Source organism: Oncorhynchus mykiss, chromosome 18, assembly GCF_057628025.1.
Source record: "Oncorhynchus mykiss isolate SJ-2025 chromosome 18, ASM5762802v1, whole genome shotgun sequence".
NCBI lineage: Eukaryota > Metazoa > Chordata > Actinopteri > Salmoniformes > Salmonidae > Oncorhynchus > Oncorhynchus mykiss.
Window position 1 is genome coordinate 50,971,748 of NC_143039.1, and position 25,570 is coordinate 50,997,317.

A 25,570-nucleotide genomic window follows, 5' to 3' on the forward strand; every position below is an offset into this window, starting at 1 on the left:
TAGACCATATATTACATTGCAAAGCTTCAGTATCTTGAAAAAATATATATATACAGGCAGCAGTTGGGAGGAGTTTTTTGTTGTTGTACCTCTTCATTGACACCTCTAAAAAAGGGGGCATTGGAAGTTGCAGATTGATTCGTTACACCTTGCTAGGAATTGACTACTTTGCATGGGGAAGGGGAGGGGCACAGAGTGCAGAAGTCCACTGTAACTGAAACAGTGCACTGCTCTCCATCCCTGCGCATTTATTTTTAAATCCATTTCATTCACTATGTTATTAACATGTCAATACAACAACTTATTCTGCCCGACTGCATTGAGGCAGAGTATCTATTTGGTCAATAACTCAAATAGCCAAGCTGTTGAAAGTATTCTAAACCTAGGACATCAAGAGAACCCCAATTTACCGTGAAGTTGAGTTTTCTATTTTTTAATTAGATGCTCTTTTATTTTGGCTACTCTGTGGGTACATGTGTTACCTAAAGCACGTTTGATGTTGCTAAGTAGGCTAGTTTATAACTTCGGTAGCATTGAAGCTGTGTTACGTTGCTCAGCGGTAGATACGCACCGTTCCACCTACCACCCCATACATCAGATATTTTGGAGATTTTCCATCACCACCATGGCTGCCGCTTCTTGCTAATGCACCAACTCAATCCACATTCTCGGGCGCAGGACTGCATTTTTGCGAGACGGATTAATTTCCCAACGCCCAGGCGGCCGGCAGACGAACCTTGTTTAACTGACCCTGGTGAGTTCTCGGAATTTGCACCATATGTTAACCTCTCTTATCTGTTCATGCCACTCCGCACTTCATTTTTTTAAATGTTAGATATTTTTCTCAAGTCAAAAGGTAACAGATGATGAACCGTTAGGATTTTACCCACTCAAATAAATCCTTACCTCTCAGTGCGCGCGACATACTTGAGACATTGCCAGCATGCTATCAAATTTATCATCTATGCAGAATGGTTGTCGGAGGGGGCTAATAATGTGGCAATATTTCCAAGTACCGCCCCAACATCTGCCTATCTATCCATTCCTCCATCTACCTCGACATGCCTGTCGCGATTGATGTTTCTTACGTCACTAATCTTCAATCAGAAAGTGCATCGTGGAAGTAGAGTTGGCAAGGACAGGCGAGGGTTTTATGCACTTAATGGACAGAGCACTCTGTGTTACAGGAGCTTCTTCATAGGGAATAGGCCTAGAGCGTTTTTAACGGTTATAAGACTTCTCTAGCTGCGTTTACAAGTTTAAGTGTTCAGTTTGAACATTGGAATTTAATTGGTCTTGAAAGGTTTTGTCTCATGTAATTTCATATTCTTAAACTACATTATTTTCCACAGATATTGCTATTATTATTAATATTGTTGGTATTACTATTAGTGTCATTATTATTATAATTATAATTATTATTACATTTAATTTAACATAGGATACCAATGAGATTTGTTTGGCTAAGACTTATAACAAAACCAGAAAAACGTTTTGGTCAACTTTGTCAAAAACAATGAATATATGTTTTGTGCAGATTGATACCTTATTGAATTCTATACAATAGATCCAATGTTGATCTTTGAGAACTTTTATCCTGCCTTAGTTGTGCGCCCTTGTGCATCTTGTTTGGTCTTGTTGCTTTGATCATTTCTTTCTATAAGCCATTGCTGGCATCTTTGGTGTAATTTAGGTATAGTCCAGTTAACATAATTTAGAAATTTGGCTATTAGAAATAGTACAAAATATTCATCCAAAACTGTGTAGAATGGAGTGTATTGCATTTATTGTAGGTCCTAAATTGTTGCCTGTTATTCACTATTGAATGCTCTAATGATTACAGAAAACCAGAACAAATATTTTTCTCAAGGCAAACACCTGCTCAGGAGAACTTTACGACTACTTCATAAAGGTTCATAGTGAATGAAAACACTTCTAGACCATACTTTCCAGCCCATGCTCAATAAGGATGCAGTTCAACTTTAACTCAAAGGGATTGCCATTTGACATTCCTGATTAACTTGCACATAATATTCCTGCTAAAGAATTTGTTTAATTCAGAGTTCATAGTGTTTTTGTCATCTAAGAAGCCCTGAGTGTAAATCATTTTCACTAGGCATTGTGTTGTATTCACAATAAGATGTAATGGGGAAAATAATTAGGTCATCCTCATGTGTGTTTTTAACCTTTTGTATTTGCTAAATTAATTATTTTAGAGAAAATAAACACTTTCATAATATGCATGGTATTGAAAATGTGGTAAAATGGTTATGCGATAATGATCATATGGAATGAAATCTGACTTTGAGGGTATATTGTAGGCTTATATTTTAATTGAGGGTATATTGTAGGCCTACATTTGTTTCTTATGGAATCTAGATACACATATTATGTGTTATGTGATATTATCCAGATTTTTACACACCAAAGATCACATTATGCTGTTTGCTTTCTTATCTGCCCAAAGGAAGCCAGTCTCATGCAACTCACACATACACACATGCATGCACAAGCCTTCACATTGCAGACGGATGCAGGCTCGCAAACACATACACTGGCCTGCAAACACACACCTACGCACACAAACATACACACACACACGTGGTGATATCAGTGTGTTGTGGCCCCATTACAGTTACATTGTAACTATAATTGTTGCTGAATGTCCCCGATGACTCAACGCAAGCCCTATCACATAGGGTTAAACTGGAAAACAAGATGGTGGTTTCTCTGCACGTCCCCCGTGCACATGCATAACCTCTCGTAATGTGTAAGTCAATGTTAACAGCAGAGTATTTTCTGTAGTGTCCACCACTATTCACAATTTGCTGTTTTTTTATGTATTCGTGAAAGGAAGAAACAGAGGTAAGGACGCATTACTCCTAACACGTTATCGTTTATTGCCAGTGTGAATGCAATTACATATTGGATATACCTTATTTTAGGTATTTAAGACTCTTACGAAGAAGATTCCACAATACCATAGTGCCAAGGCCCAAGAAATCTACAGGACACAAAAAAAAGCAGAATTTGAAGCCAGCATTTGTATTAACTTTGAATAGAACTTAAAGGAGCCATCCTGATAATACTTTACACCACACAATTCATGCTATCGCGAACATTGGAGAGTAACTGAGTTTTTTTTTAAAGAACAGTGTGATCATAAAAGAGACATGGCTGAATGCAGAGTCGAACGGCACCATGGTATGACAGGAGTGAGAGCATGGCTACCATTGTCAGTAACAACACAGAGAGTAAACCGAGAGGCCAGACCATAACTCGCTGGGCATTGGGTCCACGTCCACGCTCCCTGGATTTTTCTGGAAATTGTGTTGCAGTTCCCTAGAAGTGGGTGTCTGAGGAAAAGTATGACATATCTGTGACAAGATTGAAGGGAAAATGGGGAGATTTTTGTTTAGATTTGAAGTTCCAGGTGCTAGCGCATTTGAAACGTTTTTTTTTTCTTCTTTCTCCTTTTTTTCTCTCTCTCTCTCCTTCCTTACAGCCAGTCATAATGAATCAGTGCATTATGGTCCAAAAAGCTTCCAAGCTACCAAATCCTAGGACGCCATCACACATGTCCACACACATGTATGTCAAGATCTTACACATTCGCAAACAATAACATGGCATAGTCCCATTTCCCCCCCCCCTCTGCGCATATCAAGTACCTTTTCAAACTGACACAATGACAACACGGTGACGAGTCACCCTCGTTTTGTGTCACCGTCGTCTTCCTTTTTTATCTACGTTGAAAAACACTCCCCTCAGTACATGTGAACATGTTCGTGTAGTTGGCATGTACTGTATATTTGCACACATTATGTTCTTCTTTCTTGTTCTTTCTTCTTTTTTTAGATTGGTTGACGTGAACACGCACAGATTGTATGGATGGTGTACAGTGATACCAGTGAGAATGGAACTACTATTTCACCCCTGCTTCTAAATACTACATTGGCTGAAGGCCCAGTGCTAGAAGGTGAGGGAACATTCCAAAAGTAGTGTACAGTTTACTTATACAAACAACCTCATCCCAAACATTTATGTGATATGCAGTATACACAAAATGTACCTGTATATAGACAAAACATTTTTACCCTTTTATTGATGAAGTAAGGATAAGATATTTAGCTAGAGATAGATTACTCTCCACTCAAACTTTACTGCCCCTTAATGTAAGCCTGAAATGGGTGGCAACAATGGAATATCCAAAAACTAAAAGTAATGAAAGTTAGAAATTACTTTTACAGGCCAACAATTGGAGAAAATATGTTACATACATTAGCTGATGACACTTGATTAACACATTTAGTTTTTCCATTTTATCTTCCAATATAATAATTATTAAATGTAAAGTTTGGACACAAAGTGCTATGCCTACATGCATTTTTTATTAAATACTAAAAAACAATAAAAAATCAAAGCTTCAGATAAAATGTTTGATGCCTCTTTTGACCTGCTATCACACAACCTCATCAGTCACACAAATAAATATTTCAATCAGACAAATACAGTTGAATGCAAACATGCTGTTGGCACAATAAAGAGAAAGACCTTTAACTGCCTGGTTATATGTGTAGCATTATCACTATTACTATCACCATTATCATTGTTTGAGGCATCACCTCAACCAACCAGAGACCCTCCAGCCGTAACACACCAATGCAAGGGTAACTGATGGAATGATAGAATCAAGATTTTTTTAGTGTGGGGGATGAATTCCATGTCGCTTCAACTCCATAATATAATTGGACATGCCATTCGAATGTTATGATGCTCATAACGTTGCAATGTACTGTAACTTGTCCTAATTACAGCCTGACTCATTGGTACTATTGGTCCATAGCTATGCCTCTTGATTCACCATTGAGCCCATTGTTACATTGATTACTTACTGACTCAATCAGTAATCAAATGGTATAAGTACTATTTACAATTGAAGCACTATTAACTACGTATAATGTTATGGTGAAATAACTTTGTGCCTGAGGAAGAACTCTAAGCTTGTCAGCTCAAGATTGCAGTTCTTCCACAGACACAAAGTCTTTTCACCGTAACATACTCCTACTAAACTTTGAATAAAATATAGCCCTTCACTTATTAAGTTTCTTTTTGCGCTCATTGTCATTCAAGTAACAAGACACTTCTAATCGGAGAGATTTGTGACTTACGATAAACCTCCTCTATATGGTACATAATCTTCAATCAATGATGGGTCAAATGAAATCCCATGCATCCATTGACAGCATGAATATAAGCATATATGATTAAAAAACAATAAAGAAGTGGGGTTTACTTTGACACAAGGTATATCTCCCCATCTATCAGATAAGGACGTATAATTAAAATGTCACCTAGCCTAGAAGAACAAGAGCTTTGATAGAGCTTTATACCCACAACTCAATTACTTCTGTAGTTTTTCACCAAATGTTGATGAAGAAACGTATCTGAAGTAGAGACGCGAGAGATGACACACTATGCCGTAATTTTGACAACGCAATTAAAGGTTCATAATCTCTGCCGGGGTCTTTTGATTACCCCAATTTGGACGCCCCAAGATTATGAAACGTCCCATGGACGTTATTTGAGGATGACAGATGCACAGCAAGTTCATTATGAGCCATACTAGTACGTAGCTAAATTAAAATGGTGTTGAGCATGCTATGGATATGTGGACATGTACAGTATAAGATCTACAGATATCGATTCACTCATGTTTAAATTGCTCTGCTATAGCCAAGGCCTAGTCTTTTTGGGGCCCTAGGTGAGATTTGATTGGGGGGACCCCAACCTCGCAGATAAAACATTTAGGTGACCCCCCTCTTGATGGCGGAGAGAAAAATCTACATTTTAAAGTACATTTCCTGCAATTCTACAAAGTTTGCCATTGGATGTAGAGAAAGTATTGCAGTTCAACAGCAAGTGTTCTGCAATTCTACACATATGTTACCCGATTCAGGAATCTAGGTGTATGCCGCAATTCACGACTTCACAGGAAAGCCATTTGAACGTAAAAAATATTTGTTTTTATCAAAATGCGTTTTTTTGGCAGAAATGCCTTCTTGAACATGTGAACTTTCCTGTGCCTTAATAACAAACGTGTATGTCATCTGTACATACAAATAAAATAGTTAAATTACGAGCCTTGTTGGTTGAGCCACAGAAAAAGTTAGCAACCTTCGGACTAGCCATGATTGGCTGAGATAATGAGTGGGCTGGAGATGCCGAGGGAGGAGTTCAGCTTGGTCTGCCATAGAAGCTCATCAGTCTGTGTTGGTAATCCTGTCGAACGTGGCTTTAAAAAAATTTATTGTGTAATGGAGCTGCATAAGTGTGTCTCACCACTGTCTGGAGGATCAAGTTTTGAAATCAGTGAAATTAGAATATGATAGCTAAAGTCTTTGGATTACATCTTCAAACTAAGGGCAACGGGGGCATGGCATTCCTGACACGGAGACGCATTCATGCACAATGATGTATACAGGTAAGATAGTCTAGTGTTAGCTAGTTACATTTTCAGATATTACACGTTTTCTAATTTTGACAGAAAGTGGTGTAATTTCAAACTAAAGTTGTACTGGTAGCTAGCAAACTAATATTAACTGGCTGGCTCCCTAGCTGATGTTATCATTCGTTTCCCAGAGCCGTTTGCTGTTCTAGTTAGGTAACATTGACATGGTTGGTTAGCTCACAGCACTGTGGCATTGTTGGCACTGTTCATTGTTAACTAGCTAACATAACATTAGTTGGCTGGCTCGTTAGCAAACGTTATATGACGTGTGTGAATTTACACTTTACCTAGCTAGGTACATTGTTTACCTAGCTAGCTATATGTCTTAAGCTAAAGTGTATTGTTAGCTACCTAGATAACGTTAGCTGACTGGCTCCCTGGCTGATGTTATTATTCATTTCCCAGAGGCGTGTGTTGTTCTAGTTAGACCCTAGTGTTAGCTAGCTAACATTGAACATGGTTGATTAACATGGTTTAACTAACTAATGTTGGCTGGCTGGCTCATTAGCTAATGTTACTTGACGTGTGTACAACACCCAATGAATATGGCCAGTGTCAGTAAACATCTGCAAAAAAGCGTAATGAAATTGTTGCCAGCAGAGCTGGTTAGGCTGTTTTCATGCTATTCTGAGGTAAACAAATAATCGGCCAGATCGTCAAGTGTGTGCTTCGAGAGGGAAACGAGATGGGTGGGGCTAAAGCGAGGCTGAATGGGTGTAGACAAAGAAGAGCTCTTCACTAGATACCAAAACATTCAAAGGCAATTTTCTCAAAAGTGAGTTTACAAACTAATCAACTTTCAAAGCAGAATTAATTTCCCATTGTTCCTCAAATGCAGTGTATTATATACCATTGTGTAGCTCTGAGTCTCTACTTTTACAGTGCCTTGCGAAAGTATTCGGCCCCCTTGAACTTTGCGACCTTTTGCCACATTTCAGGCTTCAAACATAAAGATATAAAACTGTATTTTTTTTTTGAAGAATCAACAACAAGTGGGACACAATCATGAAGTGGAACGACATTTATTGGATATTTCAAACTTTTTTAACAAATCCAAAACTGAAAAATTGGGCGTGCAAAATTATTCAGCCCCTTTACTTTCAGTGCAGCAAACTCTCTCCAGAAGTTCAGTGAGGATCTCTGAATGATCCAATGTTGACCTAAATGACTAATGATGATAAATACAATCCACCTGTGTGTAATCAAGTCTCCGTATAAATGCACCTGCACTGTGATAGTCTCAGAGGTCCGTTAAAAGCGCAGAGAGCATCATGAAGAACAAGGAACATACCAGGCAGGTCCGAGATACTGTTGTGAAGAAGTTTAAAGCCGGATTTGGATACAAAACGATTTCCCAAGCTTTAAACATCCCAAGGAGCACTGTGCAAGCGATAATATTGAAATGGAAGGAGTATCAGACCACTGCAAATCTACCAAGACCTGGCCGTCCCTCTAAACTTTCAGCTCATACAAGGAGAAGACTGATCAGAGATGCAGCCAAGAGGCCCATGATCACTCTGGATGAACTGCAGAGATCTACAGCTGAGGTGGGAGACTCTGTCCATAGGACAACAATCAGTCGTATATTGCACAAATCTGGCCTTTATGGAAGAGTGGCAAGAAGAAAGCCATTTCTTAAAGATATCCATAAAAAGTGTTGTTTAAAGTTTGCCACAAGCCACCTGGGAGACACACCAAACATGTGGAAGAAGGTGCTCTGGTCAGATGAAACCAAAATTGAACTTTTTGGCAACAATGCAAAACGTTATGTTTGGCGTAAAAGCAACACAGCTCATCACCCTGAACACACCATCCTCACTGTCAAACATGGTGGTGGCAGCATCATGGTTTGGGCCTGCTTTTCTTCAGCAGGGACAGGGAAGATAGTTAAAATTGATGGGAAGATGGATGGAGCCAAATACAGGACCATTCTGGAAGAAAACCTGATGGAGTCTGCAAAAGACCTGAGACTGGGACGGAGATTTGTCTTCCAACAAGACAATGATCCAAAACATAAAGCAAAGTCTACAATAGAAATAAACATATCCAGGTGTTAGAATGGCCAAGTCAAAGTCCAGACCTGAATCCAATCGAGAATCTGTGGAAAGAACTGAAAACTGCTGTTCACAAATGCTCTCCATCCAACCTCACTGAGCTCGAGCTGTTTTGCAAGGAGGAATGGGAAAAATGTCAGTCTCTCGATGTGCAAAACTGATAGAGACATACCCCAAGCGACTTACAGCTGTAATCGCAGCAAAAGGTGGCGCTACAAAGTATTAACTTAAGGCTGAATAATAATAATTTTGCACGCCCAATTTTTCAGTTTTTGATTTGTTAAAAAAGTTTGAAATATCCAATAAATGTCGTTCCACTTCATGATTGTGTCCCACTTGTTGTTGATTCTTCACAAAAAAATACAGTTTTATATCTTTATGTTTGAAGCCTGAAATGTGGCAAAAGGTCGCAAAGTTCAAGGGGGCCGAATACTTTCGCAAGGCACTGTATCTAATGTAAAAAAAAAACACAATTTCAAATTTTGCTACATAAGTCCGAATACAGGTGGTGAGTCACATATTCCCATGGTGCATATTTTATTGTTGTTGCAATATTATAACTAATTTCATTCTACTCATTTTGCTATGGGGTGGAGAGAAAGTCCACAATCAATGGGGGCCACCTGGAGGTAGCAGCCCCCGGCCACCTGCCCTTAGTGCCCAGGTCGGTAATTCAGCCATGATTACTACAAGTTTAAATAGCTGGGTAGACTAACCATTCTAAAAAATGTAAAAATGTTAGCTGACATGGGCTAATTGAATGACTGTCAGTGACTGAAATAGCAAGCGGAAAACTGCTGGTGGACAAGCAAATTTCAGGATATTGCACCTTGTTTATTCTACTATTCTAATGCTCAACAGTACGTTGAGATCCCGACTGAGTTTTATTTATTTTTATGGCCGGGGGCCCAAGGTGATTGCCTATGTCACTTATACCCAGTGCCGGCCCTGGCTATAGCTATGCTATTACAATTGAATTGATCCAAAAGAATAATGACTTTTATTGAAGAACTTTAGATGATTGACTAAGATCATTAAAAACAATATCGCTCGCTGTTAAGATGTAGAGGTTAGACTGTGAAGCCTAATTGTTTGAAGGCAAAAATTCACACAGAGAGAACACAAACAAAATCAAGTCTCTGGTGATTGCTTGTGCGCCTTCAAATCGTTGAGCTGATTAAATTGATGTGTTGGTTAGTAATAATTACACCACAATATAAAAACACTTACTGTGTCATTATTCCATGTCAACTTCAAACATTTTAATGTTTGCCATGTTTTATGCTATAGTCCTATTTACAGTTTGCATTTAGCTTTGTTGTAGGCCTACTTTGTTTTCATTGTTGTTGTCCTTTTTTCCTCTCATTTTTTCTCCTAATTCCCTAAAATTGTTCTACTTTGTTTAACTGAATCATTGCTTGAAAGCAAATTCTCTGCAATTCTACACATTTTCCCATGGTGCGGAAAGAAAATGTTGCAATTTTATAACTCATTTCATGCAATTCTACACATTTTGCCATGGGGTGGAGATATATTTTTGCAGTTTTAAAGCAAATTTCGTGAAATTCGCTATTTTATGCCGTTACTTATGCCATGTTAATTTGATATCTGAGTGAGTTACTAACTAAATCATTGGGGGCCACCTGGAGGTCAGGGCTCCTGGGCATGTGCTCTTCGTGTCCAGTCGGTAATTTGGCCATGATTACTACAAGTTTAGATAGCTGGGTAGACTAACTTACCATTCTATTTTTAGATTTTTTTGCTGACATGGGCTAATGAGTGATTGTCAGTGACTGACATAACAAGTGGAAAACTGCTGTTCCACAAGCAAATTTTGAAATTGCGTCTTGTGTATTCTACTAATCTAACACTCAACAGTAAGTTGAGACGCCAACTGTTTTTTATTTGTTTTTTTGTCCGGGGGCCCTCAGCAGCTAGTAGCCTTAAGCGATTGCTTATTGTCACGCCCTGATCTGTTTCACCTGTCTTTGTGATTATCTCCACCCACCTCCAGGTGTCATCCATTTTCCCCATTAGTCCCTGTGTATTTATTCCAGTGTTTCCTGTTTGTCTGTTGCCAGTTTGTCTTGTCAAGTCAAGTCAACCCAACCAGGGTTTTTTTCCATGCTCCTGCTTTTTCCTCTCTCTCTTTTGCTAGTCCTCACGGTTTTTAGCCTTGCCTGCCTTGACTCTGAACCCGCCTTCCTGACCATACTGCCTGCCCTGCCCCCGAGCCTGCCTGCCACTCTGTACCTCCTGGACTCTGACCTTGTTTATGATTTTATTTGCCTGTCCATGACCATTCTCTTGCCTTGGATTATAATAAATATCAGAGACCCGAAACATCTGCCTCCAGTGTCTGCATCTGGGTCTCGCCCTGTGCCCTTAAAGTACGAACTGACCATAACAGACCCAGCAGACTTGGACCAGCTCCGCCACGCTGTCTCCCTGCAGGGAGCCACCATTGGGAGGCATGAGGAGCTACTACTGAACCTTTTGGAAGGCTTTGCTCCCTGACGGAATGCCACAACCAAGGGTTCAAGGCTATTATGGAGCAAATCAGGGTGTTAGTTCATAGGGAGCCCACCACCTCTCAGACCTCCCAACCACCCAGTATCCTTTTTACTATTAGTGGTGGGTTTGGACAGCCTACCCCGGCTCCCCGAGAACCCTGCTTACCTCCTCCGGAATGATATTCTGGGGATCCTGTAACCTGCCAGGGTTTGCTTTCTCAGTTCCCCCTCATTTTTGAGCTGCAGCCATCTTCGTTCCCTTCGGATCGGTCGAAGATAGCGTATATTATTATGCTAATGCCGGGAATTAGCTATTTGTCGTGATTTGCATGACTTCATGGCAGAGTTGAGGAAGATTTACGATTCTCCGGGATCCGGGGGAGAGGCGGCCCGAAAACTACTTGTATTACGTCAAGACTCCAGTAGTGTGGCAGTCTACGATGTAGACCTTTGCACGTTAGCCGCCGAGAGTGCCTGGAATCCAGAGTCCCTATTTGATACCTTCCTTCACAGATTATCAGAGGTGATAAAAGCTAGCTAGCTGCTCGGGAGTTACTGGTGGACATCGATTCCCTCATCGCCCTCACCATTAGGATTGATGGACGTCTAGGGGAACGCAGGAGTGAGAGGTCTGGCCTAGGTCACACTCGTCTTTCCGCTGCGGTTCGCTCATCTCCGAAGGAATCCGGATGTCCCCGAAGGCTGTTTTTCCGAGAGGATCAGAGGCCACCCAAGCTCCCTCAAGTATCATCGACGACGGGTGAGTCGGATTCACCAGAACCTATGCAACTGGGAAGAGCTAGATTATCGCCTAGGGCACGTTCATACAGGCTAAGCTCCAATAGTTGTCTGTATTGTAGTGCTCTAGGGCATTACATAGCCACCTGCCCAGTGAAGAGACCTGAATCCTTAGTAGGTACAAGTACACTCGTGAGCCTGACTGGGAACCCTCTAATTTCCATTACCCAAACTCCTTTTTATGTGATCTTGATGTGGGGAGACCAGTCTAAGTCTCTCCAGGTGCACATTGACCCTGGGGCAGATTAACATTTCATGGACGCTACCCTGGTATCAGAACTAAGTATCCCTACTCAACTCCTCTGCATTCCCATGGATGCCAGGGCACTGGACGGCCGCTCCATTGGAAGAGTCACGCACAACACAGTTCCCAGTAATATGCGGGTATCTGGAAACCACAGTGAGTCAATACAGCTTCTCCTCATTGAGTCACCCCACATCTTTATTGTTTTGGGATTTCCTTAGCTCCAGAAGCACAACCCCGATATTGACTGGACCATGGGTTCAATCCTGGGTTGAATCCCCTTCTGCCATTCACATTACCTGAAGGCGGCGCAGCGTTCCCCGGAACGTCTGCCTCCAGGGTTGCGTACGACCTCGAATCTCTCAGAGTACCATGACCGCCTGGAGGTTTTCAGCAAGGCTCAATGCTACCTCCCTTCCTCCACATCGTCCTTATGATTGTGCTATTGACCAACTCCCAGGCACCACACCGCCTCGAGGCAAGATATATTCCCTGAGCTGAGAAGTGCTGAGAAGTGCAAGTTCCACCTGTCCACTATCCCGTTTCTGGGATACATCATCGATGATGGGAATGTTCAGATGGATCTTGATCTGCTGGGTTTGGCAGATGCCAGGAGAATGCTACCTGCCCAATGCATAGTGCCAACTGTAAAGTTTGGTGGAGGAATAAGGGTCTGGGGCTGTTTTTCATGGTTCAGGCCCCTTAGTTCCAGTGAAGGTGTTATGAATCCCTTTGGCCCGGCAGTCTAGGGGGAATGGTATCGAGACCCGTAACATAACTCATGCAAAGTGCAATAGTGACAAAGTAACGGTGAGAATGAAAATAACCACAGACAACTAATATTACCGTCAAACACTCAGGGTTTATTTGAAAACACACGGTAACAAGGGGGCAGGAAAAGGGACTTAGCTGGACCCAAGGAAAGAAACAAATATCCCAAAATACCCCTAATGTGTAAAGCTCGTCTTCTTCCTCTGAGGAGGAGTAGGAGAGATCGGACCAATGCACAGTGTGGTAAGTGTCCATAATGATGCTTTATTTACATGAACACCAGAAAACAAAATAACGAGAGAATGAAACGAAACAGTCCTGAACGGTGAATACAAAAAACACTGAACAGAGAATAATCACCCACGAGACACAAGTGGGAAAAGGCTACCTAAGTATGATTCTCAATTAGAGACAACTAACGACACCTGCCTCTGATTGAGAACCATACCAGGTCAAACGCAAAACACAACATAGAAAAAATAACATAGACAGCCCACCCAACTCACGCCCTGACCATACTAAAACAAAGACATAACAAAGGAACTAAGGTCAGAGCATGACACTAAGCTAGACTAGCCTACTACTATACAGCTAACTAACTAACCAAAAATACAGTGGGTGGTCCGCCCAAATTGTAACGCCACAGCATACAATAGAATTCTAGACGATTCTGTGCCTCCAACTTTGTGGCAACAGTTTGAGGAAGGCCCTTTCCTGTTTCAGCATGACAATGCACAAAGCGAGGTCCATGCAGAAATGTTTTGTCGAGATCGGTGTGGAAGAACTTGACAGGCCTGCACAGAGGCCTGACCTCAACCCTATCGAACAGCTTTGGGATGAATTGGAACGTAGACTACGAGCCAGATCTAATCGCCCAACATCAGTGTCCAACCTCACTAATACTCTTGAGGCTGAATGGAAGCAAGTCCCCGCAGAAATGTTCTGAAATCTAGTGGAAATCCTTCCCAGAAGAGTGGAGGCTGTTACAGCAGCAAAGAGGGGACCAATTCCATATTAATTCCCATGATTTTGGAATGAGATGTTTGACGAGCAGGTGTTCACATACTTTTGACCATGTAGTATGTCTTAAAGCATAATTGAGAAATAATTATTTGAAGTTGGAATATTTGTGACATCTCGGCCTTAACCAGTCTTCATTTAAGACTATAATGTTTCATCTGTAGGTGCTATAAAGCAAACATTGGTGTTATACAAAGCCTTAACGATTGCCCTGTAATATGAGTAGTATTTTGATTTAAGTTAAAATAATCTGACATTAATTTATGTATATTGCTAATATAATATTTTTGATTTAGCTATGTTTTATATACAGTATCTTGATGAACATAATACACTCTACAACCATATCACAGTGGTATGTCTGCAACTTAGAGTTATAATCCAATTGGTTTGCATTACCAACAGAGTGAATGTGAAAATGGATTCAAAATGGTTGCACTCTGGCTGTTGATTTGCAGGGTGTGTAATGATACAAGTAAAAGGAGGGCTGTGACTCGTTAAATCACTGATCATCCATTATATTGACCAGATACTCTAGTGGCCACTCTAACAATGAATAGATGTGTTAAAAAAAATGGAAGGCAGTAGGGAGGCAAGATCAGGTGGGACCCTTGTAGCCAATGAGAGGACAGATACTTGTGTGACCGACAGGCACAATGGTTCCCACTAGTTACCACAGCCACAAAGTAAAAATTCATGAAAACAAGAAATTGCTTTTTTTTGTCTTCATTTTAGGTTAAGGTTAGGCATAAGATTAGCAGAGTGGTTAGGGTGAGGTTTAAAATATAATTTTAAGAAGAACATTTTTGGAAATAGGTTGGGTGCATGACTTTGTGGCTGGGGTAACTAGTGACGACCAGGCACAACTCCAAAATAAAGTGTTTTTTCTCAAAGTTGCAGGGATGTCAAGTGTTGTACTTATATCGGTACACTCGTAACAACCTAATCATTACGAAACTTCTATTCGATCAATTAATCTACACAATATCTACACATAGCAAATAAACCACAAAACATTTTTTATAACCAAATACAAAATTCTCATTGACCTCCATGGTGAGTGAATTTTTGCCACCTGCTGGAGAACACCCATTTTGGGCCCAGTTTTCCCTCACTTCGCCTCTTCCTCTCTGGTTACAGTGTCTACTATGCAAATGTCTCTATATAAAATGAGTCATAACTTTAAAACTAGCAGAGATCCCACTCTGGATCTTTGATATGCCCGTAGAGTAAATTATGTTCTAGTTTTGTGAGGAATCACACCATTCAAAAAATGTACTACTCATACAGTATTTTTCCTGAAGGTATTTTTTCATTGTGGATTTGTAGAGGGTGTGAAAGTAGCTAGCACATTGACTTTAGCATATTTGCAATTATTCTGATTAAACGGATTTTGATAAAAATACACTATCACGCTGAAGAACCTATACACAGACTACTTGCTGTGCATACCTTAATGTAAGACCTTAATGTGTAAGACCTTAATTTGAGCCATTTTGTTACAACAGTAAAATAATCATGCAGCAACAGGAAATATGAATTATTATGTGGATTTGTTGTGGGGGGTTTATTTTCCATTAGGACAAAAAAAATGCATATAGGGGGGCCCACTGTGTATTGAGGCCCCTCTTTTAGTCACTGTGTATTGGGGCCCCTCAATAGTCAGAGGGGGCCTATATGCAGAGGAGGCCCCCGAAACGCAGAGGGGCCCCCTCTATAGGCCCCCTCTGATACGCAGAGGGGGCCTATATGCAGAGGAGACCCCCGATACCCAGAGAGGGCCTCAAATACCCAGAGGGGGCCCCTGATAAGCAGAGGGGGCCTATATGCAGAGGGGGCCCCGATACCCAGAAAGGGCTCCAAATACCCAGAGGGGGCCTATACGCAGAGTGGGCCCCGATACCATGAGAGGGCCCCAAATACGCGGAGGGGCCTATAATCAATCCCTATCCCAGTCTGTTGTTCCCACATGCTTCAAGAGGGCCACCATTGTTTAAAGTTCCCAAGAAAGCTAAGGTAACTGAGCTAAACGACTACCGCTCCGTAGCACTCACTTCCGTCATCATGAAGTGCTTTGAGAGACTAGTCAAGGACCAAATAACACCTCCACCCTACCTGACACCCTAGACCCACTCCAATTTGCTTACCGCGTAAATAGGTCCACAGACGATGCAATCTCAACCACACTGCACACTGCCCTAACCCATCTGGACAAGAGGAATACCTATGTGAGAATGCTGTTCATCGACTACAGCTCGGCATTTAACACCATAGTGCCCTCCAAGCTCGTCATCAAGCTCGAGACCCTGGGTCTCGACCCCGCCCTGTGCAACTGGGTACTGGACTTCCTGACGGCCGCCCCCAGGTGGTGAGGGTAGGCAACAACATTTCCACCCCGCTGATCCTCAACACTGGGGCCCCACAAGGGTGCGTTCTGAGCCCTCTCCTGTACTCCCTGTTCACCCACGACTGCGTGGCCACGCACGCCTCCAACTCAATCATCAAGTTTGCGGACGACACAACAGTGGTAGGCTTGATTACCAACAACGACGAGACGGCCTACAGGGAGGAGGTGAGGGCCCTCGGAGTGTGGTGTCAGGAAAATAACCTCAACGTCAACAAAACTAAGGAGATGATTGTGGACTTCAGGAAACAGCAGAGGGGACACCCCCCTATCCACATCGATGGAACAGTAGTGGAGAGGGTAGTAAGTTTTAAGTTCCTCGGCGTACACATCACAGACAAACTGAATTGGTCCACCCACACAGACAGCATCGTGAAGAAGGCGCAGCAGCGCCTCTTCAACCTCAGGAGGCTGAAGAAATCGGCTTGTCACCAAAAGCACTCACAAACTTCTACAGATGCACAATCGAGAGCATCCTGTCGGGCTGTATCACCACCTGGTACGGCAACTGCTCCGCCCACAACCGTAAGGCTCTCCAGAGGGTCGTGAGGTCTGCACAACGCATCACCGGGGGCAAACTACCTGCCCTCCAGGACACCTACACCACCCGATGTCACAGGAAGGCCATAAAGATCATCAAGGACAACAACCACCCGAGCCACTGCCTGTTCACCCCGCTATCATCCAGAAGGTGAGGTCAGTACAGGTGCATCAAAGCTGGGACCGAGAGACTGAAAAACAGCTTCTATCTCAAGGCCATCAGACTGTTAAACAGCCACCACTAACATTGAGTGGCTGCTGCCAACACACTGACTCAACTCCAGCCACTTTAATAATGGGAATTGATGGGAAATTATGTAAAATATATCACTAGCCACTTTAAACAATGCTACCTAATATAATGTTTACATACCCTACATTATTCATCTCATATGTGTATGTATATACTGTACTCTATATCATCTACTGCATCTTTATGTAATACATGTATCACAAGCCACTTTAACTATGCCACTTTGTTTACATACTCATCTCATATGTATATACTGCACTCAATACCATCTACTGTATCTTGCCTATGCCGCTCTGTACCATCACTCATTCATATATCTTTATGTACATATTCTTTATCCCCTTACACTTGTGTCTATAAGGTAGTAGTTTTGGAATTGTTAGCTAGATTACTTGTTGGTTATTACTGCATTGTCGGAACTAGAAGCACAAGCATTTCGCTACACTCGCATTAACATCTGCTAACCATGTGTATGTGATTTGATTTGATTTGATTATGCAGAGGAGGTCCCCGATACCCAGAGAGGTCCTCAAATACCCAGAGGGGGTACCCAGAGGTAAGAATAACAGAGTCTTTATGGCTGGGGCATGAGTCACCTATACTAATGTGGGCCACTTCCTAAACACATACTCTCACTCACTCACTTAAACAGTTGTGTCTCAGGACAGACCAGGGCTCTGGAACAACCTTCAGAAAACCTTTATAGCACCGCTGTATTAAGTGACAGATTTCACTTTTCAAAATACCAGCCATTGACATGCATACCCTTTGAAGAATCTAAATCTCTTTTCACAGAAGATTCTACATGGAACCCAAAAGCATTGTTTGTACCTAGAACCAAAAACGGTTCTACCTTTAACCAAAAGGGTTCTCTTATGGGGAGAGCCGAACAACCCTTTTGGAACCCTTTTTTCCTAAGAGTGTACTTTCCTCTCCTCCTCTGATCCTTTTGTTGTTTTTGACACAAGCACTCCACTGCCAATTAGCATTTTTTTGCCCGTTAATTAGAAAAGTCAAGCAGTGAAATGTTTGTCTTTGTCAGCTCAGCTAGACAGTACTACATTTTCTCAAACACAAAACAGCACTGCATCAATAATATTGACTGTCTCTTGGCATAGTGCAAACATTATTTTTTTTCATTGCTAATTAGTTTGTAAAGGACATTTATATTGTAATGACAGCATTTACTGCAATTTAAAAGCATATATATCATTTATTTTGCAGATCTAGTGTTGAGGAAATAAGAACTGCCCATCCCTCGAAAAAAAAAAATATTAAAAAGTGAGATTGAACTTCTTGCGTAGTCGTTTCCAGTATGATTCGCCAAACCTTTTACGTCTCCACTAAAACAACCATGCAAGATGCCCAGTGAACCACATATCAGAACTCAGGATAAGATGCAGGCAGTTCGAATCACAGAAGTTTATTTACAAAACAGGGGGCAGTCAAATGGCACGTCAAGGGGCAGGTCGGTAATCCAGGGCAGAGTCCGTAAAGTGCAGAACGGCAGGCGGGCTCAGGGTCAGGGAAGGCAGACTGGTCTAAACCAGAAGTACTGAGAAAACAGGGACTAAAGAGAACAGGGGTACAGAAAAACACGCTGGTAGGCTTGAAGAGACAAGACGAACTGGCAACAGACAAACAGAAAACCCTGTTTTTTAATGCACAGGGATCCCAACACCCTACCTTCCACTAGGGACAGCACAAGAGCCTATTACCAGAGAGTCTTGCGACGAGCTAGGGTGTTGGGTTGGGTTGGGATGGGATGGGATGGGATGGAGGATTGGTTAAAACTGTGAGCTATGCTTCTGAGGATTGCGGGTTCAAAACCAGTTCTAAGCACTCGTTTTGTATTTTTTTTCTGTTTCAAACCTTAATCCTAACCTTATACACTCAGAATGAATGCCTAAAGTTAACCCTAATGCCTACACTTAACCAAAATCTCCTAATGTATTCCTAAACTTAACCGTCGAGGTTAGCTTCAGTTTCACTTTTGCCCAGTTTGATTGACAGCTAACAAACAAAAAATATGCCATAATAATAACCGCAACACTGCTGTAATCTACCAACTACAGCACAGATGGCTCCACATGCAATAAATAAAAGGGCTAGCCATGCCATATCTCAGTTGCTAGTTATGGCGAGGTGTATATTTGGGGATTGAACATGGCAGTAATATTGAATGGTCAGTCTTATAAGAATGAGTGACTCGTCCCTGATAAAACATTTGAATCTGACTGCAGTTGATAATCTTGATAATGTAAATGTAATTTCTTTGGGATTCGGTTGAGTAATTATGTATCGCTACTATTGATGTTCCAAATTGACAACTCTCAACAGATGATTGTCTTTTATGTAACTAAAATGTCTGTATTCTATATTGGTCGTCCCATGTAGTTTGAGGAACGTTTTCATGAAGGGGAACCTCTTAATTAGGTCCTCTGTACCTCCCTAGTCATATTGAGGGATGGACCTCACAACGTTCATTAATGATAATCAGCAGGAGTGATCACATGGCCACAAACCCAGTCTCTGAGGACCTGACACTTGAAAAGAAGCCTTAAATCACAGAGGAGTTGTTAATTGCAAAAATATACCAGCCACCTCACTAACAAGTTAATTGGGAAAACCTTTAAAAGGTTCCTCAAGGCCGATTCTCAAGGAGTTGTTGGAGATCCTCTTTCACTTCAAACCGTTTACTTCATCTTTTGTCATTGTGTTTTACGGTCGCAGTTTAGGGTAAAATGTAGTTTGTAGTGGTTAAGACCTCTTACCCCAGGTAGTATTTTAGAGGGGGAAAGATGGGGCAGGGCAGAGCATTCACAATGTTGTACATAGAAGGGTTGCTCTCTTCTGAACAGGCCCCAGTACCACAGACTTATGGAGGATACCAGCCTGCTGTGAAGCTTGAGCCTGAGGGTGTCTTAAAATGTGCACCTTACTGTTCTAATGGGCTCGACGCACATTTCCTTTGAAGCTGTTGTTGGTATTTTGGGTGTTATTGTGAAGTCTTTGCGCTGCATTAATACTTGTAGGCCTACTCAAGAGCGACAGTCATATTTTTGAAGGGACACTGATGACTTGTGATTCATTGAATGTAACTAAATACAGTACCTGAAAAGCACTGACATATCCTGAAACTATTATTGGCCGTACCCCTGGTGGTAGCCTATGTATTATACCATCTTCAAGTTTATGAATCATTCTAGAGTTATAACCTACAAAATCAATCGGTCTCTCATTGCTAAAATGTCTCTCTCGCTCTCCCTCTCTCTCTTTCTCTTTTGCTTTGGTACAGGTCAAATGAGGAAGTAATTTTTCCGTGCTCTCACATGCCCCTGCCAGACACACACACACGCACACACCTGACCTAATTGCTCAATCTTACCAAACTAATTAATCACAGTAGTCTAATCACAGTGACAAGGTTAGGTGGGTGACATTCTCCAAAATCTCCCCCTTTTCCCCTTAAATCCCTTGTGCGTTGACAATCCAACGCACACACACACTAATAATGTGTTGTGAATATCTGGGTATAATCTGAAGTAAATAAGGACTTTAGACCACTTACAATACTCTCAACAGAGAGGGTCTCTCACGGTCTCTCTCTCTCTGTCCCTCAAGGGTCAGTTTTATCAGAAATCATTGAAAACATATCTACAGATGTCGGCTCTTAATCGACTACGGGGTTAACAGTATTGCACTTCTCATGTAGCCTACTTTTGGCCAGCTAATAGCCTAACCACTGATTATGGACTAAACGGTCAAATCATTTTTCTGTGACAATAGAGGTAAAATTAAGATCCTACATATATACGCATATGACTGGGCCCCACCTGTTTTTGAAAGTTAGTAAAGTCACCCCACAGAGGTGAGACTGGGCATACTATGTGTGTGTGTGCATGAATGTGTGTGTGTGGAGGAGGGGGGGGGGGGTTATGGGCGTGGTCAGACTGCTCCATTAATCAAAAAGAATGACACCACGTCGTCCCCGATAGGACGGCTTCACGAGCATAAGGGAGGAGGATGGGGAGGGGCAGCCAACTTTATTAATCAAGCACTCTGATTAATTGTTATGAAGTGTCACCCATAAATTTCTCCTTTGGATTTAATAATCCTTGAGGAAGACTTAACAATCTCTGCTGCGATTTTGAGTTTTATTGAGGGCTGTGTGAGGAGAGGGAGAGGGAGAGGGAGGCTGCGGTGACACAAATAGCTTCTCAGTGGACCGTTCTTCTCAGCTTGACAGTTATGAAATACAATTATCAGTGAGATCTGCTTAAGAATTCATCAGTGGCGCCCCAGTCTTTCCAAGGAGAGTGAAGGTGGGAAAACTACTCCATACAAAGGAAGTCTTAACTGATAAGACATTAAGATATCTCATTCTCCCCACCCCCCACAGTCCTTAAACTATCATTTCAATATCTTTAAGGTTTTTTGTCTCTGGGCTTGTAAAGTTGCTGTTAAGGTGTATATATATATATTTGAATGGATTCCCGTGCATTATATTAAAGCAAAAATCATTCGGTTATCAGGGAAGATGGCGAATGGCATGTCGAATGCAAATCACCAGGATGGGCATAATTTGTTTGAAATGTATTTCTTCTGCTTTCCATTAAGGTCAATAATAGTTGTTAATCTTGCCGGGCAAGGGAAATATACTGTCATCTAATCGTGCAATGCTCTGTCAGGTCTCGTGGTGACAAAATCATGAAACGCAAGGGCTTTCAATCAATTGCCATTTCGAGAAAAAAAAATGTAATGGTGTAGGTTGACTGTGTGCAATTATCATTCCGTTCATATTATTATACAGTATCGTTGTGTTTGGTATGCATACTTTGAGTACATATATTTCAGGCCCGAGCTGACACTCATTGATGAGTTACTGAGCAATATATTCAGATAAGCACCACTGATCATTCTGATTGGTTGTTATGAGCCGAGGACCTGCACATATAATGGTGATCCTTAAATATGAATTTTGAGCGCCGTGAGAATAAAGTTGCTCCAAGCCTATAGCCCAATGTAGCCAAAGCCTTTTCTGAACAGGGGTGGTGAGGTATAACTCAAATGGGGAAGCATGAGGTAAGAATGGTGGAGAAGCTTGGCCCAACTCAAAGCATAGCTTAACTATCATAGCCCATTAGCCATAGACTATCCCAGTCCAGCTGGATTCCCCACTATACTGTACCTATGAACTGCATCCCCCTAGTATATACAGTGGGGAGAACAAGTATTTGATACACTGCCGATTTTGCAGGTTTTCCTACTTACAAAGCATGTAGAGGTCTGTAATTTTTATCATAGGAACTCTTCAACTGTGAGAGACGGAATCTAAAACCAAAATCCAGAAAATCATACAATGTGATTTTCTGGATTTTTGTTTTAGATTCCGTCTCTCACAGTTGAAGTGTACCTAATGATTAAAAAAAAAAACTCTACATAAGTAAGTAGGAAAACCTGCAAAATCGGCAGTGTATCAAATACTTGTTCTCCCCATTGTATCTATATATCATAGCCTTAGCCTAGCTAAATCAAGTAACATCATATAGGCTAAGCCATCTTAAACAGCAATAGTCCTACACCAGTCCTGTTTGGCTCCATATCTATATATCTCCCCACTGCAATCTATACATCATAGCCTTCGCCTAGCTAAATCAAAAAACATATTGCCCATCTTAGTCGTACCTCAGCACACACACACACACACACACACACTACCCCCTCCCCCTGTCTTGTCTGCCCCAGTGGTCAAGGACACCCATATCAGCAGGCGACAAGGGAGGCCCAATCCATCAGAGTGGAGTATGGGTAATGGAAGCACCCCATGACAATGATCATCAGCACCGCAAACAATGGTCCATAAACATCCTCTGACAAGTGGTCAACACAGAGGAGGGAGGGAGTATGTGTGTTTTATAGAGAGAGAGAATGTATGTGTTTGTGTATGTGAGAGAGAGAGTGAGAGAGTGTTGCTGTGTGTTTGAGAGAGAGTGAGTAGAGAGTAGCCAAGCAGAGACGGAGAGAAAGGGAAATAAATATTGAGGTAGACAGCCAGACAGTTGGATAGGGAGAGGGATGAATTAATTCCTAATCAACATACTTACAGAACTGGGAAATCGCCACAACATCGAATCACACAACGAAACAACACGCTTTCTCTCAAAGCTCTCTGCCCTGTTCTCTTTGTTTCGTGTATTATTCAGGAGGATCCAGGACCTCACTCTTACTTCTCAAAAAATAAGAGTTCCAGTTTGAGGACATTGTTCGCCCATCAGCAAATGATGCCCAATTAGGGGAAAGCTGAGTATTTCAAAGTAAGAAGGAAGTGTGTTTTTATTCGCAGAGTAGAGCTGTTGTTATTTCCCAGTCACATTTTTTGTCAGGTGTTTTCTACCCCCCCCCCCCCCCCCCCCCCCCCCCCCCCCCCCCCCCCCCCCCCCCCCCCAAACCCCCATCAATTTAATTAGCCAACATTTGTCTCGGCTTTCCCCTGCTCTCTGTTTATCCAAAACATCAGGAGTGACACTGGCCAATTAGTACAGTGAAATTGTTTATCCCTCCGCTGCGCCCTGCGCTGGAATATTTTCTCTTAACACAAGGGAAGGAGGGGGTGTTGGCTACAAAAAATAAAATAATACAATTAAACATAGGGAGGTGTCCTTTTGTATTTTTTTCCTCAACTGAGTACAAGCTTGACTGTGGATGCTTTACATTGTGTTGAACGTTGATGAGCAAGTTGCCTTTCATTGTGATTCTGTATGTTGCAAACTGCCAAAATTGACCATAGGTTTGCTTGTTTTATGGCCATATATAGGAATCCTAGAAAGAAATTCAACAGAGGATTCAATAATTGGCTTGGGTGTGCTACTAATGATTTTCTGCAATACAAAATAAATGATAAAGTTTCAGATTTCATTTTTTGTCCTTTTTGTGTTCACTTCTATCTTAAGGCAAAGGTAAAAGCTGAAAACGACCATGATTTATAGTCTTCAAATTAAGACAGCCATTATGAATGTCTTCAAAACACCTTTGGACGCTGTTGTTAAGCGCAGATGACATCTTCGGGAATTTTGCTAGTGGCTACATGATTGATGTGCTGAATGCCGTTTTGATGCTTTGAAGGCTGGAGGCTTTTTGAAGTACATGATTGTGAAGTGCCAGCATATGCTTAGCGAGATAAGTCCTTTGACACGCAGACATCACAGCGAGGGAATCTATCGGAGTTGCTTCCTCGAGTGTCCACGCCGAGTGCTTTTCAAGAACGTTTACGTGACTGTCAAGGCCAAGTGCCATTTCTAAAACGGATACATACACACACACACACACACACGCACATCTTGTTCACAGACAGAAAGAGAGACAGGCGGAGACAGCTGTCATATAAAAAGGAACACAAACACATGTATAAAAAAATGTGTTCAATTGAAAAAGATCTGAAAATAAAGTACTGGCAGGGCTGCTCTATTCAACCAATCAATTAATCAATCAAAGCTGGTTGCTATACTTTCTAAAGATAATCCCTATTCTGCTACATTAGCACATTTTAGATTGATTTAATCAATTTAACAATGTTTACTGTGATCAAATGAAACTTACTTCACTAGTTATGTTTCAAGCATATTCCCTGTTGCAATTGAAGTACTGTATCTTGTTTTTGTCCATACAGGCATTATGACTGAACAGGGCCCAACTCTGCTTGGCTCTCTGACTTGAATGGAAACAATACAGCAACTTAGAGAAAGAAGCAACAACTCTACGTGCAAGTTTGTCACTGTACGACCAACCCAGGATGTAAACCACTGTACACCACAACACACACACACTGCCAAAGCCATCTGATTGTGTTGTGTCTATGTCTTTTCTCCTCTGTGGTGGATAAGGGATGGGGAATGAAGGTGGGACTCTGGCCTGTGCTATGAGAACGGTCATGTGACATGACAAGGGCAAGACAAAAAAAAACATGACAGATCCAAAAAGAACAGGTATCAAGACATTGTAAACAATAGATATAGAATCTAATAATTCCAATTATATGGTTGTAACTTGCTCGGAACATCACATTCTCCATAAAACAATGTTAATAGTATGAAATAAGTGAATAAATGTACTATACAAAAAAACTGTATCCCTCCCCTTGCAATTTCCTGTCAGCCATATTGTTTTATTGTAGTGTACGTTTGAACAATGATAACGAGTGGTGAATGCTGGGAACCAAAAAAATACAAAAGCTCAGAACAAGAACAGCTTGCGACTGCATTGCCTTTATATTGGCAGAGAACTACAGTACCACCCCTTGGCGACAGGAGGCACCTCCATCGAGCTTCGGAGGCCCCATGACTTTTAGCTCGGGGCACAACATCACAATCACAGCAACTCATGTCATGCTAGGGGGCCAATCCAGGGCGCTGACAGTCAACAGGAATAATGTAAGTATTTATAAAAGGGCACAGTGTCTTTTT

The 25,570-nt window shown here is 41.6% G+C and overlaps 1 long non-coding RNA gene across 1 annotated transcript; it reads left to right on the top strand.

Moving 5' to 3' along the window:
• Window positions 1-186: 186 nt before the first annotated feature.
• Window positions 187-25,234, top strand: LOC110496331 (uncharacterized). The gene is made up of 4 exons (XR_002469544.3): window positions 187-754; window positions 3,859-3,979; window positions 17,610-17,664; window positions 24,778-25,234. It is a non-coding gene; the product is annotated as an uncharacterized LOC110496331 (long non-coding RNA).
• The last annotated feature ends 336 nt before the right edge of the window (window positions 25,235-25,570 follow it).